This window comes from Lissotriton helveticus, chromosome 1_1, assembly GCF_964261635.1.
Source record: "Lissotriton helveticus chromosome 1_1, aLisHel1.1, whole genome shotgun sequence".
NCBI classification, from domain to species: Eukaryota; Metazoa; Chordata; class Amphibia; order Caudata; family Salamandridae; genus Lissotriton; species Lissotriton helveticus.
The window spans coordinates 984,377,350-984,392,944 of NC_136057.1; the positions used below are offsets into that span (position 1 = coordinate 984,377,350).

Here is a 15,595-nt window from a genome sequence, read left to right on the forward strand (position 1 = left end):
TTGGGCTATTGGCATTGCTAAATAATGCAACACCAATAGCTCAAACTTTATTAATGTGAGACCTATTGCATTGCAAATGCTTTTTTTTAGGGGGCCTCGAAACTGGTCTCTATCGGGTTCTGTTTTGTGCCCTGACACAGGCCGTCCGTTTTTTGCTGGACTGTAGGCACATAGAAGTGCGCGTGGTGAACATAGAGGAAGGGAAATCCTTTAAAGAGTCATTTTCTGTATATATTTCTCTTCTCTTTTTGAAGCTCAGGAGCAGCAACATTGTTGTGGTGTCAACAGGGCTTTAAGTGGATTTTGTTTTAATGTTATATACAAGCCATAGTTGCTGCTTATTTATCTTATGCAACCAACAACCACTGACAAAGCCAATAGTCCTGACTTGTAGGTATGATGTGCGTTGTTGTATCATATATCTGGACGCAATGATAGGAACAGCAAAAAACAAGTTGGGCAGCACACTGTGCTAAACACCGATTTTTAGCTTACGTGGTTAATCCACACCCTTAATTACATTGACCAAGTCCCTTTGAGAGACCCCCAGTTTTTTTCATCCCACTTAAAGCCCTGCACTGGTTATAGTTGAGACCATGAGCTATATCGTACTCATGCACTTGAATAACATGTGATACAAATATCCAACACTAATGGCATTTATCAACTTTTGAAGGATGAAAGGCTAAGTCAGCCGTGTCAGATATGAACCTATGATCTCTTATCAGGCGTTTAGCACATAGCAATCTCAGCCACACTATCATAACAGCAGCAGACATTCCAAAGTTGTATTTAATTGAGCATGAAGAAAATACAGGGCGAAATTAGTAAATGGCACACGTTATAAACTGCTGGTAGCATTTTTTTCTATAAAAGACTAATAACATTAAACGGTGTACTTATTTATTGTATTTTGATTAATTCAATATAGAAATATAACCCATAAAATAGCAGGTCAAAGGGCAAAATGTCGAGTCCATTCACTGCGGCACTGATGCCTTATGTTCGTACCTGACTCCCTGGTGTGACCTTTGACGACCTTGCTCCAAGGGCCAGCCCCGATGGCGTTAAAGGCCTGGATCTGCAGCTCATACTCGGCCCACTCCTCCAGGTAAACTCCCACTCCAGCCTGTCGTTGATCACCTGTGTAAGCGGCGGTCTCTGCAGGTCGGGCCGTCAGTACTTCACCCGGTAGCCCTCGGATTCCGGGTTCTGATTGTACTACGAAGCCGTGCTCTGAAACCTGCGTACATGACACAGGGGGTATACAGACATGCAGCGTGACGTGAGGGGAATGTAGACACGGATGGGAATGAGTGTTGCAAAGGCGGGACATACACCCGCCTTTGCCCAATCTCATGCATTTTTTTTTTTAAAAACGCTAAAGCCACTGGCGGGCGGTGAAAGCCTGCTCACACGCATGAGTGTGTGAGCAGCTTTCAGAACCCCCTTGCAAGAGGTCTCGCGCTGCGCCACCAGTGATGCGCACTGCAACGCTAGGCGCAAGACCTAAATAGCAGTACCTTGAAAAATCGGTGCAGAGTCAGTCAGGGGGTGAGCGCAGAGCCCTTCATTCAGTATATCACTAAATACATCTGTTTGACGGACTAATGGGTAGATGATGTGATGGATGAACATGACATATTTGCGGTGCGGGAGATGGCAGTGTCATGGCATATTCATGGTGTGGGTGATAGCACTGTCATGAACTTAAGCTAACCAGAGATACATCTGAAAATATGGTTAACCAGTGAAGAATCTTCCTAGGCCACGGGGCTTTAAGTGGGCTGGGTCCTGCCAGTGCTCAGTCCCCAGACACTCAGCAAACAGATAAATCTTACCTCTGCGGCACTACCACTGCTCACTGCCTTTGAGGCAACTTCAAAGAGACTCATCATAGTTCTTTCAGTCTCATCATTTCAGAATGGAAGCATTTTCAATTTTAAATATACAATGAAGCCATAGTTGTTGCTCATTTATTTTTATGCTGTGAACAACCATTGGCAAAGCAATAGTTCTGGCTTCCTCTAGTTGTAATGTTACTGGCTGTTTTTATATATCTGGATGCAACGACAGAAACAACTGAATACCAGACGGCTGGCACACTATGCTAAGCACAGATTTTTAGATGGGTGTTTTTTAACCACCGCTTAATTACTTCGGCCACGCCATTAAGAGCCCCCCAGTTTTTTCAACCCACTTAACCCTGCTTGGCCACCTTCTTGACGTCCGTCCAGTCTGTCTTTCTAACATCCTCGAATACTGGGGTACGTTCGGCTGTACTGCTCATGGCTGCGGTTTATTATACAATATGTTGGAAAATGAAGTTGTACCTCAATGTGTGTCACCGGGCAGAGGTGACTTGTTCATCTCTCGCCAGCGAGACCCGAAGTGCGTGCTGAACGCGTGAAGTTCCAGCAGAGCCTCGAATAATCACCCAATAATCAGTCCTCCCCGGCGAGCGCTCGCCTTTCTAATCACTTCGGACCATCAATTTCCCGCCTGAATGTAAATTAGGCCGAGGATTTGTTTTACAATAGTTCGCGGGAAAATAACCTACTCGAAGCCTCCAGTGGTCTGTTTATTATAGAGTGCAGGTTGGAGACGGCGAGGCATATAGTAATTGTTCCAGCAAATTAAACACATTAACGCTTCGAGTGGGAATTACTGCCGCGGCAGAGGAGAGTACAGTAATAACCTGGTTTCTCATGGAGATCGTGCTGCGCGCGCACCGACCCTTTGTGTAATAGAGGAAACGTACTTGGGACACCTGGGTGGTGTGTGGGTCAGCGCCTTTATCTAAACAGGGCCCCCTGCCTTGGATGCTGCGCTCTACTGCAGCCAGAACTTCCTCGAAATGTTTGGGAAACACTGGTTGTAGCACTATGGCCTCAAGTTAAAAAAATGAAGAAGCATACCGTACTTAAAAAATCTGCTTTTTCCACATTATTCGGACTGAGGTAAATAAGAACTGCTATTATAGGCGAATGTATGACGTTACAACGAATTCCGTTGCAACGCATGGTTACAACGGAATTCGTTTACCACGCATAACATTTACCTCGATTGCTTGCGTGGTGACGTCATACGTCGTTACGAGAAAGCGGAAGTTTATTTTCCGTTTTCTCTTAAACGATGCTGATTAAATAAATAAACCGACGTGACTTCAGGTGAGTTTTATTTTTGGGGGGGGAGACCCCCCCAAGCCCCCCTTTTTTACTTTTTACCTTTACCAAATATATCTTTACTACAAAAATCGTAGTAAAGGTATGCGTGGTAAAGGCTTTCGTGGTAACCACGCATGCGTTGTACTGCATGCGTGGTTAACGATTTCGTGGAAACAGCTTCGTTGTAATGGCCGTTTCCCATTATAGGCATGGTGCTGCAGTGCTTTGTAATGCGCATACTATGTCCCTTTTCTGAACAGTGTTGTAAATACGACCCATTCCAGTTGTTTTGCACGTGAATGAGGTAAACGCGAGAGTCGGTATTTGCAACATCGACCGTCGCATGTTTTACCTTTGGCCTTACTTTAAGTTCCGGTTTGCACTCGAGCAATCCCGGCTTAACCCCCTAATAGGTTTAATATAGGGCCTCTTTCTGGTCGGCCTCAGGTTACCCGCATTAGCAATTTATATTTTACTGAAAGCGTCTATAATTTGTCAGGGCAGAGAATTTTGGCCGGTGTAAGTGGTAAATTCAGTGACGTAGTCCTTAATAAAATATTCTAGTAGGACAATTCCATTGACATTTATGCAAACTAAGGCTAATACCATTTGCGCTATGGGTTTCTATACCTTCAGCAAGTTGTGGGTCCTTGGTGCACTGTGTTTTAATATTGAGTGACATCAACAATGAGTGATGATCTCTAAAATGACTTGGGTTGATTTTAAAGGAATCCACCACTCCAAAACCGGCGAAAGAAATCTGAATATGGTCAAACATAGAACCAGAACGGTTCACCTGGAAAAAGGGTATTAATTTTCCCTCACTATCCGGAGTATGTGCCATGAACTCTAGATTATATCTAAATATCAGTTCATTAAGAGCCTCACCATATGGGTTGTGTGGAAAGTGTGTTTGGTTACCCCTATGGATGTTTGTATAGCCACACATCTTACTAGGGGGCTTATCACAGAGTTTAGTGTTGAAATCCCCAACCCATATATGGGTGCAGCTATCGGAAACACGTTTCTCAAAACATTCCAGTTCTCTCCCTAGGTCATCAATAACCCTATTCCTCATGTTATCAAAAACGTTATTATAGAAATTATTCAGAATAAAACTTGTTTTCTCAATGGTCTGGAGGTGAAATATCTGGAGAAAGAGTGAGCTGGAAAGACGCATTTTTCCGTTAGTGAGGAGGTGGTGGAAATAAGGAAAGCTATGCCCCCCTTGGCTTTTCCATGGCTGGAGGGGGTCGTTGTTGTACTAAAGGACTTATAACCATCTAGATGGAAGTCTCCTATCTGCCAGGTCTCCTGTACGCAGATCAATTGGGATGACTGAATTGTGTATACCCAGTACTTGTTTCACAATTTGTTTTTAATACCTGCAATACACTGTGTAGATTTAGGGGCCCCCACATGGCTCAGGCAAATTCCCACAGGTTACAGCCACATCGGGGTGTTCTGGTTTTTTAATTAAACTGTTCCCTAAAAGGTCGAAAGGGCCCTTCTGGACCTTGCAGGTTTGGCCTCTTTCCTGGTGGATTCAAAGGAAATCCCTTGGCACTGTGCTTTTGAGGTCTTCAGGTCCCTCTCCCTTTCCGGATCACCGCAACCATCCAGCCAGTCACAGTCATTGAGGAAAGTCAGTGGGGCCCATCTGTCACAAAAAATCAACTTAATCAAGCCGAATGGATGCCAGCTCCGGCCAGGACTGGATGCCTAGCTCACTGCCACTGATTTAATTGAGGGGCCTGTACCATGAGTGGAGCTCTGTAGAAGAAGTCTAATGGAAGAGCCCGAATGAGATGGGGAGAACAGTTAACATCAGAGTGCCTAAGAGAAGCAAGGATTCTCCCAGCCACAGATGGCCTGTCAAAATGTATAATAACACAATCTCTATCTAAGAATTTTCTTTCTTCGCCTATCCAATTTACTCTTTGTACCATATTGATACAACCTCCAACATGAACCCCCAGCGTAGAATTTGAATCTAGCCAGTGCATAGCCTTGTTCTTTATTTAGCTAGAGCTTTCAGTAGAACCAGCTTTAAGAGGAGTGACCTTTGCCAGCACTATAACATAAGGGGAGCATGTCGCTCGTCTGAGAGACATCGTAGTTTGGGCCACTTCGGGTGGACCTTTCCGGGTGATGTGTGACTGATTGTATCCCCCACTGGTTGCCTCTACCCTATTTAGGATGCCTGGGGCTGGTATTGCTCCAGAGCTGTATGTGATCGAACAATCCCTCTCATTAAGAGCCTGGCTAGTGTAGAATATAGTTCTTTTATTTTTTCTTCAAAAAACCTTCATTGAGAAAAGGAAATCAATAATACAATAATAGTTGCACTTACAAATGATCAACATTGCAAGATTCAGGATGACGGAAGGTACAGATTGTATAGCCCATCTATAGTGAGTCATGATTAAGGCGCAGTAGAAGATGCACAGGCAATCAAGCCAGGGGCAGGGGCGACGATAGCAGCGCCACCCCGGGTGTTCTGTGTGTCAGTAATGGGGGAATGCCTTCTTGGATTGTCAGGAGTGGTCAATCGTTTGAGGAAGGAGATAAAAAGAACCCATATGTCTGGGGGCCTGCTGGTAGCCAGCATCAGATCCCAAAATTCACCCAGAAGTGTATGGCAGTGGGCTGCATCGTCCAACCAGCACTTAATGGCAGGGGCCGGGTTACGCCCGAGTGGATGGCCACTTTACCCTTAGCAAGCACTAAAAGCGCCACAATTAGATTGTGGTTGGCATCTGACATGTGTTTGACGTAGGCTAGGAGGCCTATCTGAGGATCAGGGGTGATGCGATCAAGTGTGATGTCGCTGATAGCTGTACACACCCCCTGCCAGAACGATGAGACTCTGGAGCACAGCCTGGCCAGGTGGCCAAAATACGTGCCAGGAGCCGCACAGCGCACGCATCTGTCATTGTCAATTAGGCATATCTTATGTAATGATGCAGGGGTGCTGTAGTGTAACATTAATGAGCCTCAGACGATATTTGGGGGAGAGGCGTTTGATCTGGTTGCGGCAGTAGAGCCAGTGCTCAGGAGGGAGGTATCTATCTAAGTCTGCACTCTATGCATTCCAGGCGCGTTCAGTGTTGGTAGGGGAGGCGGACAGTGTAAGAGCTTATAGTCTATTGACCAGTTTCTGCAGGCAGCTGGAGGAATGGACAAACTCAAGGGCAGCGTTGGACTGGGGAGCGAGTTGGATCGCGGGGTTGTCTTCTCGGCACATCGTTCTAATCTGATAATAAAGCAACTTGTCAAGGGGAGCAGTGTTTCCGTGAAGGGTAAAGAAATTGTTGTCGGAGTAGATGTCGGCTATGGTGTTGATGCCTAGATGAGCTGCAAGGCGGGCCATGCCAGCTGTCTGCAATGGTGAGAATGATGGGTTGTTAGCAAGTTGCATGGATGGTGCATATAGCTTGTCAGCGCCAGTGTAATTACGCAGCCCGTCCTAGGCCCAGCGCAGGCATTCAATCGTTTCGATCTCGCCACAAGGGGGTTTGGGTGGGAGAAATAGTGTGGTCTGTAATGGCCATGGGGCAGCAAGGTCCGTCTCAACCGCCACGTGGGGCTGGAATGGCGTGGGATGAAGCCAAAAATGGAGAAAGCTGGCTTGGGCGCAGAGCGCATAGAGTTTAAAATCTGGGGCTTCCATACTGCCCCGGACCAGGGGTAGTGCTACCCCTGGTCTGGGGCGGGGTAATTCTGGGTTGGTGTCCAGCCCAGATCAGAGTGATAATGTCGGAGTGAAGTTTGCGGAAAAATTGCGATGTGAGAGGGATGGGGATATTTAAAAAGAGGTACAAGAATTTTGGGTGCACCACCATTTTAGTAATAGTAATGCGCTTAACTAATGACTAGGTGAGTTTCTGCCACATGCAGATCTTGGTTTCCAGCCATGCAATTGTCTGTCCAAAATTGGACTTCCAAAGTTTGTCAACGTCCCTACTCAGCCAGATGCCGAGATATCTAGTGTGGCTCAATGCCCAAACAAAAGGATATTCAGTCGTGAAGGGTTTTGTAGAATCCGTGAGAGGAAAAAGGACTGACTTACTCCAGTTGACCTGGACTCTGGAGAGGCAACAAAAACGCACCACTTCCCTAGCCATGGATGCAAGATTCTCCTGCGGTTCTCGGACATACATTGTGACATTATCAGCGTACATGGAAGTTACGAGAGCACAAGCCGAGAAGCCGATACCACTGTGGGGGTGTTGTGTTGGCGCAGTCGCGCCACCAGGGGTTCCATGGTGATGGCGAAAAGCATAGGGGAGAGAGGGCAACCATGCCTGATACCTCTCGTGATAGCGATGGGGTCGGTGACCTGCCCATTTATCCTGATGCGAGCCGTGGGAAGCGTCTACAGCACTTGTATCTTATGTACGAAATTAAGGCTGAAACCAAATCGAGCGAGAAGGTAAATGAAAGGGCCACTCCAGAGTGCAGAAGGCCTTAGTAGCGTTCAATAAGGCAGCCACAGCCGGTAGTGTGGAATTGATCTGGTGGAGGACTGAGAAAATGGTGCATAGGTTGGGGGAGGTGGCACGTCCTGGAATGAAGCCAGATTGGTCAGGGTGAGCTATTAATGACATGAGTGGGAGGAGGCGGTTGGCCAGCAATTTGGTGTAAATTTTATTGTCAGTGTTGATTAGGGACAAAGGGCGATATGAATCGCAGCACTCTGGAGGCTTATCTGGTTTCAAGAGAAGGCTGAGCAAAGCCTCTCAGGGAGACGGAGGGAAACTGCCCCATTTGAGAGAGTCATTGTATATTGTGGCTAAATGTTGGACAAAAAGGGGCGTATATTGTTTGTAAAATGCGGTGGTGAGCCCATCCGCACCAGGAGCCTTGTCACCCGGGAGTCCTGCAATGATGGTGGAGATCTCTTCCTGGGTGAATGGTTCATCCAGGTTGTCCTGGTAGTTGTTACTGAGCCATAACAGTTTGATGGAATCAAAATATTGATCCATAACCTCTTGAAAGGCTGCTTCTCCGGCAGTATAACACTGGGAATAAAGGCAGAGATTCTGGTGGTGATTTCCTTAGGGGAAGTTGTTCTGCCTGCGACCTCGTCTCGCAGTGCCATTATATACGAAGAGTCATGAGGTTGCCTGAGGAGATTAGCGAGAGTTTTATCGGGGCAATCGCCCTCACTATAACGACGGGCAGGTGCCTCTCTACCCAGAAATGCATTCTCCCTATCCGCCTCCCCATGGAATTTGGTAAGTTTAGCTCTTGAGATTGTTGAAGGTCTAAAGTTTTAACTACATTCTCCACATGTTCAAGGGTACCCCTGAAGGACCTCAACACCCCAGAGTGCTTGGTGATACATTCACCCCGAATCACCACCTTGAAGCCCTTCCAGAGGGCCGAAGGAGACTACACCGAGCCAAAGTTGTGTTCAAAGTAGACAATTATGGCACAGCAAATTTCTTTGTGAAAAGCAGCGTCTCGGAGAGCATTGGGGGATAATCGGAAAGCAAACAAATGGCAAGTGTGAGCGGGAATCTCAAGCACAGGTGGTCCATGAGGTGATGTCACTGGTAGTGATCCAGAGGTTGAGATCCATGAGATCAGCGAGCCCGTGACACAGGTTCCCTCACGCCTGTCAGGGTATGTATGTCGCCAAGCATCTAACAGGGAATTGTCCAACATAATGGAGTGGAGAAGGTAGGTGGCCTGAAGGTGTTGGGTGAGATCTCCATAGCGATCCATTGCCTGCATGGGAGCTTTGTTAAAGTGGCCTCCCCAGATCAGGGAATGTGGTCCTAGGAAAGAAATGAGCTGCCAGATATGTGTGAAAAAGTCAGGGTTGTCGTAGTTAGGGCCGTACAGTGCCACTAATATCAGTGGCTGATTGTAAAGTGTGCCAGCAAGAATCACGTATCTGCCCTCTGGATCAATGAGAGAGTGGGTGTTGTGCCAGGGCAGGCTCTTCCGGAAAAGAATGGAGACACCGCGGGAATAATTAGAATAGAAGGTGTACGATTCGCCCCAAGGTCAAGATAGGAGCCTCGATGCAGTAGCAGGAAGGAGGTGCGTCTCCTGAAGGAAACAGACGTCCACACAGTGTCTAATAAGCTGCGCATGCATAAGATGTGCCTTGCGATAATCTTTTAGGCCCCTAATGTTCCAGGTCCAAAATGTAGTGTCCGTCATGTGGTAATGCAGAGTGGTTGGGTAGTGGATTGCTCGTGGTTTGGAGTAGAAGTGATCGAAGTAAGTGCCATAGTGAACAATGCATTACAGAGTGCATACCGCAACATCATGCCAAAAACAAAACAGAACAATAAAAGGAACAGGCCTCTTGGGGGAAGCGTCAATGCAATGGAAAAGACACGGTGGCCAAGCCATATTAGTGGTCTGACCTTAATTGAGCAAAACATTCTTAAGCATAGAGGCATCCTGCCCAGATAGAGACTCATGTGTAATCCCACGACATCGTCACATTAGCAGCTCCATTATTCAGGCTGCCTCACAATAGAAAATCAATGAACAGAACCCTGCAACTTAGTTAGTCACTGTCTCTCATTGTCCCATTTTTGACACTCTCAGGACTCTTAGATGCATCGCGCTTCTAGCTTCTTAGCAAATGTCAGCGCAGCCTTAGGGTCACTGAAGACCTGTGTTTGAGCACCCCTCTGGATCTTGAGCTTGGCAGAACAGAGCAGAGTGTACTGCACCTCTTGTTTTTTAAGGATTCTTCTTGCTGGGAGTAACTGTTGGCGGGCGGCCTGCACCGCCAAGGTGAAGTTGGGATAAAACAATAGAAGATTCCCCTGGTGCTGCACTTCGCCCATCTCCTGTGCCACCCGCAGCACAGCGTCATGGTAATTTACCAGCTTGGCTGTGATCGGGCGAGCCGGCGCCCCAGGCGGGGAGCGCGGCCCCAGAGATCTGTGTGTCCGCTCCACAATGAACACCGAAGAGAGCACATTGCCAAAGAGGTCCCACAGCAAAGTTTCCACATAGTCTTCCTTCCTCTTGGTGTTGGTGGATTCTGGCATGCCCATGATACAGATGTTGCCCCTCCTGGAGCACCCCTCCAAATCCTCGTTCTTTACCCTAATCAGTTCCAATACCTTGTCCATTTTGAGCAATTGTTGCCTGTCCGCCGTTGCCGTATCTTCGACCTCAGACACCCACGTCTCCAGCTGTGCAATTTGTGTGTTGTGGATGTCTACTCTGGCCGTCACATGGTCAAGGCGAGCAGTCAGCCGGTCAACTTTAGAATCTATAGTGTTAATGCTGGATTTAACTTGCAGCAGGAGTGCCTTCAAATCACCATCTCGTGCTGCAGTAGTTTCTGTCTGGGTGGATTGTTCTTCTGCTTCTTGGGTGGGCTCTTCCTGTCTGGTTTGTCGCCTGTTGTCAAAGGCAAGCTTGGTCTGCCTAGCATCCGCCTCGCCCATGTTAATCTTCCCAGTGGGGAGGTGGGAAAGAAGATGAAAATGGCAACCAATACCCCAGTGTCGCTATTTAATCTCTTGTGCAAGGTGGAGCACAAGCGCCGATAGGACCAAACGAACGCTAGTGCCAGGGACTCTACTTCCTCTCCACGGGGTCTTGTGATAGTCGCTGGTTACAGTGTCTGCACTCTGTTCATGGTGCACAATGTTAAATGTAGTTTAGCTCGCAGCCAAGTGCGCACTATGCTGCAGGCCCCTGGAAAACAGTGGGAGGCGCTATATCGATGCAGCCCCCGTCAGCTTCTCGCTCCGGCATGCCCCACCTGCATTCAACCAAGGTCGTCGAGCGCCACAAGGATCACGTTTGTGCATGGGCCACAACCAGTAGTTCAGGTGCACGCTGCATGCCCACCGTATCTCCAGCTAGGCCACTACATGAGGGGGCCCACCGAAGGCAGGCTACACAGTAGACGCAAGCCTCCTCACTCGCAGTTCATGTCATGCATGCCCTCAGGGGCAGAAGACCCATCTGATATTGTGAGGGGTCCTGAGTAGTGCCTAGCAAACAAATGCAGGACACCTTCCTTCTCCTTCGGTGTCCCCTCGCTGCTCCTGCTATGTCACTCAGTGTTGCGTGCAGGGCCACGCCAGACTTCCTGGTGTTCCCCTTGGTGCAGCTCACGTGGCGAGTGCAGTGAGGACGGGGAAGCCAGGGGGGCGCGGCGCTCCCGTCGTGGGGCCTGCACAGACACACTAGCAACTGGGGAGAGAGCTCCCTCCCCCTACAGGGCCGTGTCCCCCCGGCTCCTGCTGTACAGCACCCATGCCCCTACTCCGCCCTCAGGCCCTGCCGCTACAAGCCACACCACTTACCTTCGCCTCTCAATGCGCAGTAGCATCCAGTGCGATTCTGCACCCCAAATGCGTCACAGACTCCGGTGCATCTCACAGTCCTGGCATCGATTGATTCAACTGGATCGTCTCACAGCAGCGAGATCCTCAGCTCTGCATCGCTTACCACCTGCACCGCAAGGGCAGCCCGTCCTGCCCCTCTCGGCTAATTCGTGGGTGCCGCCATGTTGAATAGACGGCTTCGCACGACTCAATGCTGCCACCGCCACAATCTCCAGGGTTTGGGCACCTCACAGCTCAGGCAAGGGAGGGTCCAGAGAGCCCACAGTCCGCAGGATGTTTACGGATTATCGGCTTGGCCTGCAGAGCCCACTCAAGGTGCGGCCATCTTGCCGGCTAAGCCACGCCCCATAGTGTTGGGTATAGTTGACGGATTATTGACCGGTTCAGCTAATATCTCAAGGGATCTCCCCTCTAGCGGATCACAAGCAACCTGTAAGATAACAGTGCTTAGCGGAGGTATTATGCTGAGTTGACCCTTGTACTCCTGTAGTAAGAGCCAGCTAGTTACAGCTTGTCATTGCTAATTCTATTGCAGCTAAACAAGCACAAACTGGTTCCAATTTAGCATCCAAACACCAATACATTTATCACACAGTTAGTCCATTAAACTCTCAAATTTGTGCTTTTTCCTAGGCATGGTATCATTGGAACTTGTGGATGCTGTGGGTTGGGTGGTATTTGCCCTGGTGCATTTAGGTTTAGATTTGCTATCCATCTCAAGTCTCTTCCTTTTTCCTGCTACCCCATGGTCCTTAATTGTACCCACCAAGAGTTTGTGCTCTAGGTGGATGGGTGCCGTCTGGGACCTGGGTAGCGAGGTAGGTTCCACCATAAATGCAAGATGTGAAGTTGTTGAATGTCCTTCCATGTCCTCCACAGTTGGGGGGGTGGATGCTCCAGGCCTGGGTGGCAATAGTCTGCAAAGGTGGCGAAATGGAAGACGAGAGGGATAAATGGAGTTCAGCCAGTTCAATCTCTTTATTAATGACACCCATGGCACGTTGTAGGATTGCATCCATAGTGGTGTTGGAATGTATAAATGTATACATACATGCTAATTCAAACAATGAACAACAGGAAAACAGCACCACAAACCACACAAACAGAAAGACAGAGATACATAACAGAAACATAGTAATAGAAAGCACATCATAATCTTTTCACACATGCCCGAACACACAATTATCCATTAATTAAGACACAACTGCACATGCAAACTCGTGCGGTCCGACACATCAGCGAACACACAAACAGAAAAAAAGACAGACTCCTGCACACATTAGAGATAGGCAAACACACAAATAGTTTAAAATACAAATCACACCAACACAGTGAAGGAATATAAAATCGATATTATATAATGTTGTCGTAATGTACCCAATATACCCCCCATGTAAATACACTCGACCCATGTATATCCTAAGAATCAGGCCTGAACTGAACAGACGCCATCTTGGTTTTATTTCCCGGGGCCTCTTTTCGTTAGTTATGAAAACACGTGACATGCTGCTGAGAGGAGAGCCTGAAAGGTCGGTCCGGGCTATGAACAGACCATTGATTCTAACTTAGGAAACTCAAGGTTGCATCTGTCTTTCTTTCTAGGATGAGCACATTCTTGCAGGCGCCATGCCTGTACTCCCGTGCACCAGAATGAAAGGGAGGCACCTTTACTGACCTACCCCCGGAATAACTCGAGCTGAGTTTCGAATCAATCAGTTGAGCCTTATATGGATTTTTTCTGTTGGTTTCTCATGAACTGGTACTTTTCCATGTACGGGGTTTCTATGAGGTATGCCAAAAGTATTTATGCACTGTTTTGAATGTAGTCCAGGAGTCTGCTCTGCACACCTTTGAGATCTGTGGCTAGAGGGAGGCTCCCCTATATAGGGCATTTTTGCAAAATAAACGATTGAACCTTCTCCATTGCCTGCTGACTTATTCTTGGTAAATAAGGTATATGGGCTATTGGTAAGTATAGCTCTATGGTATCTTTTTTTGGTACTTCAGTTGGTGACTCCGCCGGGACTCCGCGATAGAGTTGTCCCCTCCTGTAAGCAGGAGAAGAGGGATGGGGAGGGGTTGTGGTCGAGGGGATGGACTAAAAAATGATCCTAATTGAGAAACCAGTTTGTGGTAAAAGAGGAAAATTTCACTCTTCGGCCCAGCTGCTAAATAACCCTTCGCTGGAGTCCTTCGGGATTAACCCGGGAACAGCTGACCGTGTTGGTCTATAAAAGAAGTCGGCAGTGGAGAACGCGCAATCAGACCTGAGTGTACCAGGTGAGTGAATTGTATTGTAAGTCCTTCGTGCATTTTGGAACAAGCCCTTTTGAGAAGTGGCTCAGAAGAACAGTTAACTGAGTATGGAATGTAGTGGTTAGTGAACCACAGCGAATCTGGGGGTTTGACGTGGCAGAGGTGTGACTGCACAGGCAGATGCCCCACAGACTTGTTCGGTGATTAGTTGGGACAACTCCGGACGCCTTAGTGTTGCAGTGTTGCTCACTCGGCCGAATCCTCTTCGGAAAGGCCCGCAGGAGCAACTGGGTAAGCGCGGGGTCTGGGGTTGCGCCCATAACGCCCGGCCCAACCAGCACAGGACTGCGGGATAGTCTGTAAGAGGGTTTGTGGTGCGCCTGTCTGATGATCCCAGGGTAGTCTTTGGACTGCCTCTTTTGTGAATTCTTTTAGTGGTCTGGAATCCAGGGTGATCGATTCCCCGAACAGGAGTCGACGGGATCTGTTCGAGTATAAGACATGTCGTATGGAATTGTGAAATCATGACCGGAGTACTCTTATCATTCGAAACGTATGCACTTTAAGTATGTTATGTGAATAGATTCGTTTTGAGCTGAACAGTGAATGAATGTGTGGTGAGTGGACGCGTCCATGAGTGTGACTTCAGTCGGAATGGTATGATTTGTTGAATTCATAAAAATGTTGTGTTTCCGTAAATTGTGTATTGGATGCTGCCGTCGGAGAAGTGGACGGCTGGAAGAAAGACAGCCTGCTCCTCCGGAAGGTAGTCCTAGTTTTGATATGTATGTTAAACATGGTATTTCTCCCATTTTGTTTAATACAATGTGGAATAAATATACTAAAGGCAATGCAGAATTACAATGGCCTTTAACTGGGTCTTACCATGAAAGAAAAATTAAATATTTACAGAATAAATTGTTTTTAAGAAGAAGCCGTCAGGCTATGTTTGACTCCTTGACCTTATGGTTGAAGGAGGCAAAGGAACGGCGAATACGAGAAGAAAAATTGGGAAAGATTAAAGCAGGACAGACTGTAACCCAAAAAGCAGTAGCATATGAAAAAGAAAAAGTAGAGAAGAATATTGAGCAATTGGATAGACAGTTTCGATTACAAACAGATAAAAGTTATGTGACCCGAACGGAGGCAGAAGATGAAATAGAGGAACTATTAGAGGTTCGCCCTCCGCCTCCATATGCCCCCCAAGGTTTGTACCTGGCGGTCCCAGTGGACTGGACAGGAAAGGCGGGAGCAGCGGTGCCTACAGTCGCTACCGCGCCGGTAGCTGTACACCCTCCTGCTCTGTTGTCCTCTCCTCCTACCCTTCGTTCAACTACCTCAGACTTGATTACCTTATTACCTGTGTCGGTTGCCGCTTCCCCCTTGTCCCCAGTATTTTTAACCCCCCCTGTTAGAGGAGCGACGGTCACCCCTATGGGGATGACCACTGCCTCCTCACATGTCACGCCACGACGCCCTATGGGAGGGATGGAAGGTTGGCGAGTTTTTACTCGATCGTCCTTAGGAGATGAAGTGATTAAGGCGTTCCAATGGATGCGGAATCCAATTTATACTCTGGAGGACATTTGGAGCACTATGAAAGATTTTGAACCAGTTATACAACAACTAGCATTGGAACATATGGCAATAAGACTGATTTCCTTATGGGAGCAATGTTTTCAGGAAGGGCTAGCCCCCCAGATATTGTGTAATATCAAAGATCAAGCTTTTAAGTTCGAATTACAGGTCAAAGAAGTATTTCAAAATGTCAAAACTTTGATACGATATCGGGACCGAATGAATAGTAGATGTCCGAATATAGGGGCACAG

The 15,595-nt window shown here is 47.6% G+C and overlaps 1 long non-coding RNA gene across 2 annotated transcripts in view; it reads left to right on the forward strand.

Annotated features, from left to right (window-relative positions):
- The first annotated feature begins 3,139 nt into the window (after positions 1 to 3,139).
- LOC144771604 (uncharacterized) overlaps positions 3,140 to 15,595 on the forward strand; it is a 120,660-nt gene continuing 108,204 nt past the window's right edge. For both annotated transcript variants that reach the window (XR_013599385.1, XR_013599387.1), the window contains exon 1: positions 3,140 to 3,170. This is a non-coding gene — a long non-coding RNA (uncharacterized LOC144771604). The remainder of the gene's footprint in view (positions 3,171 to 15,595) is intronic.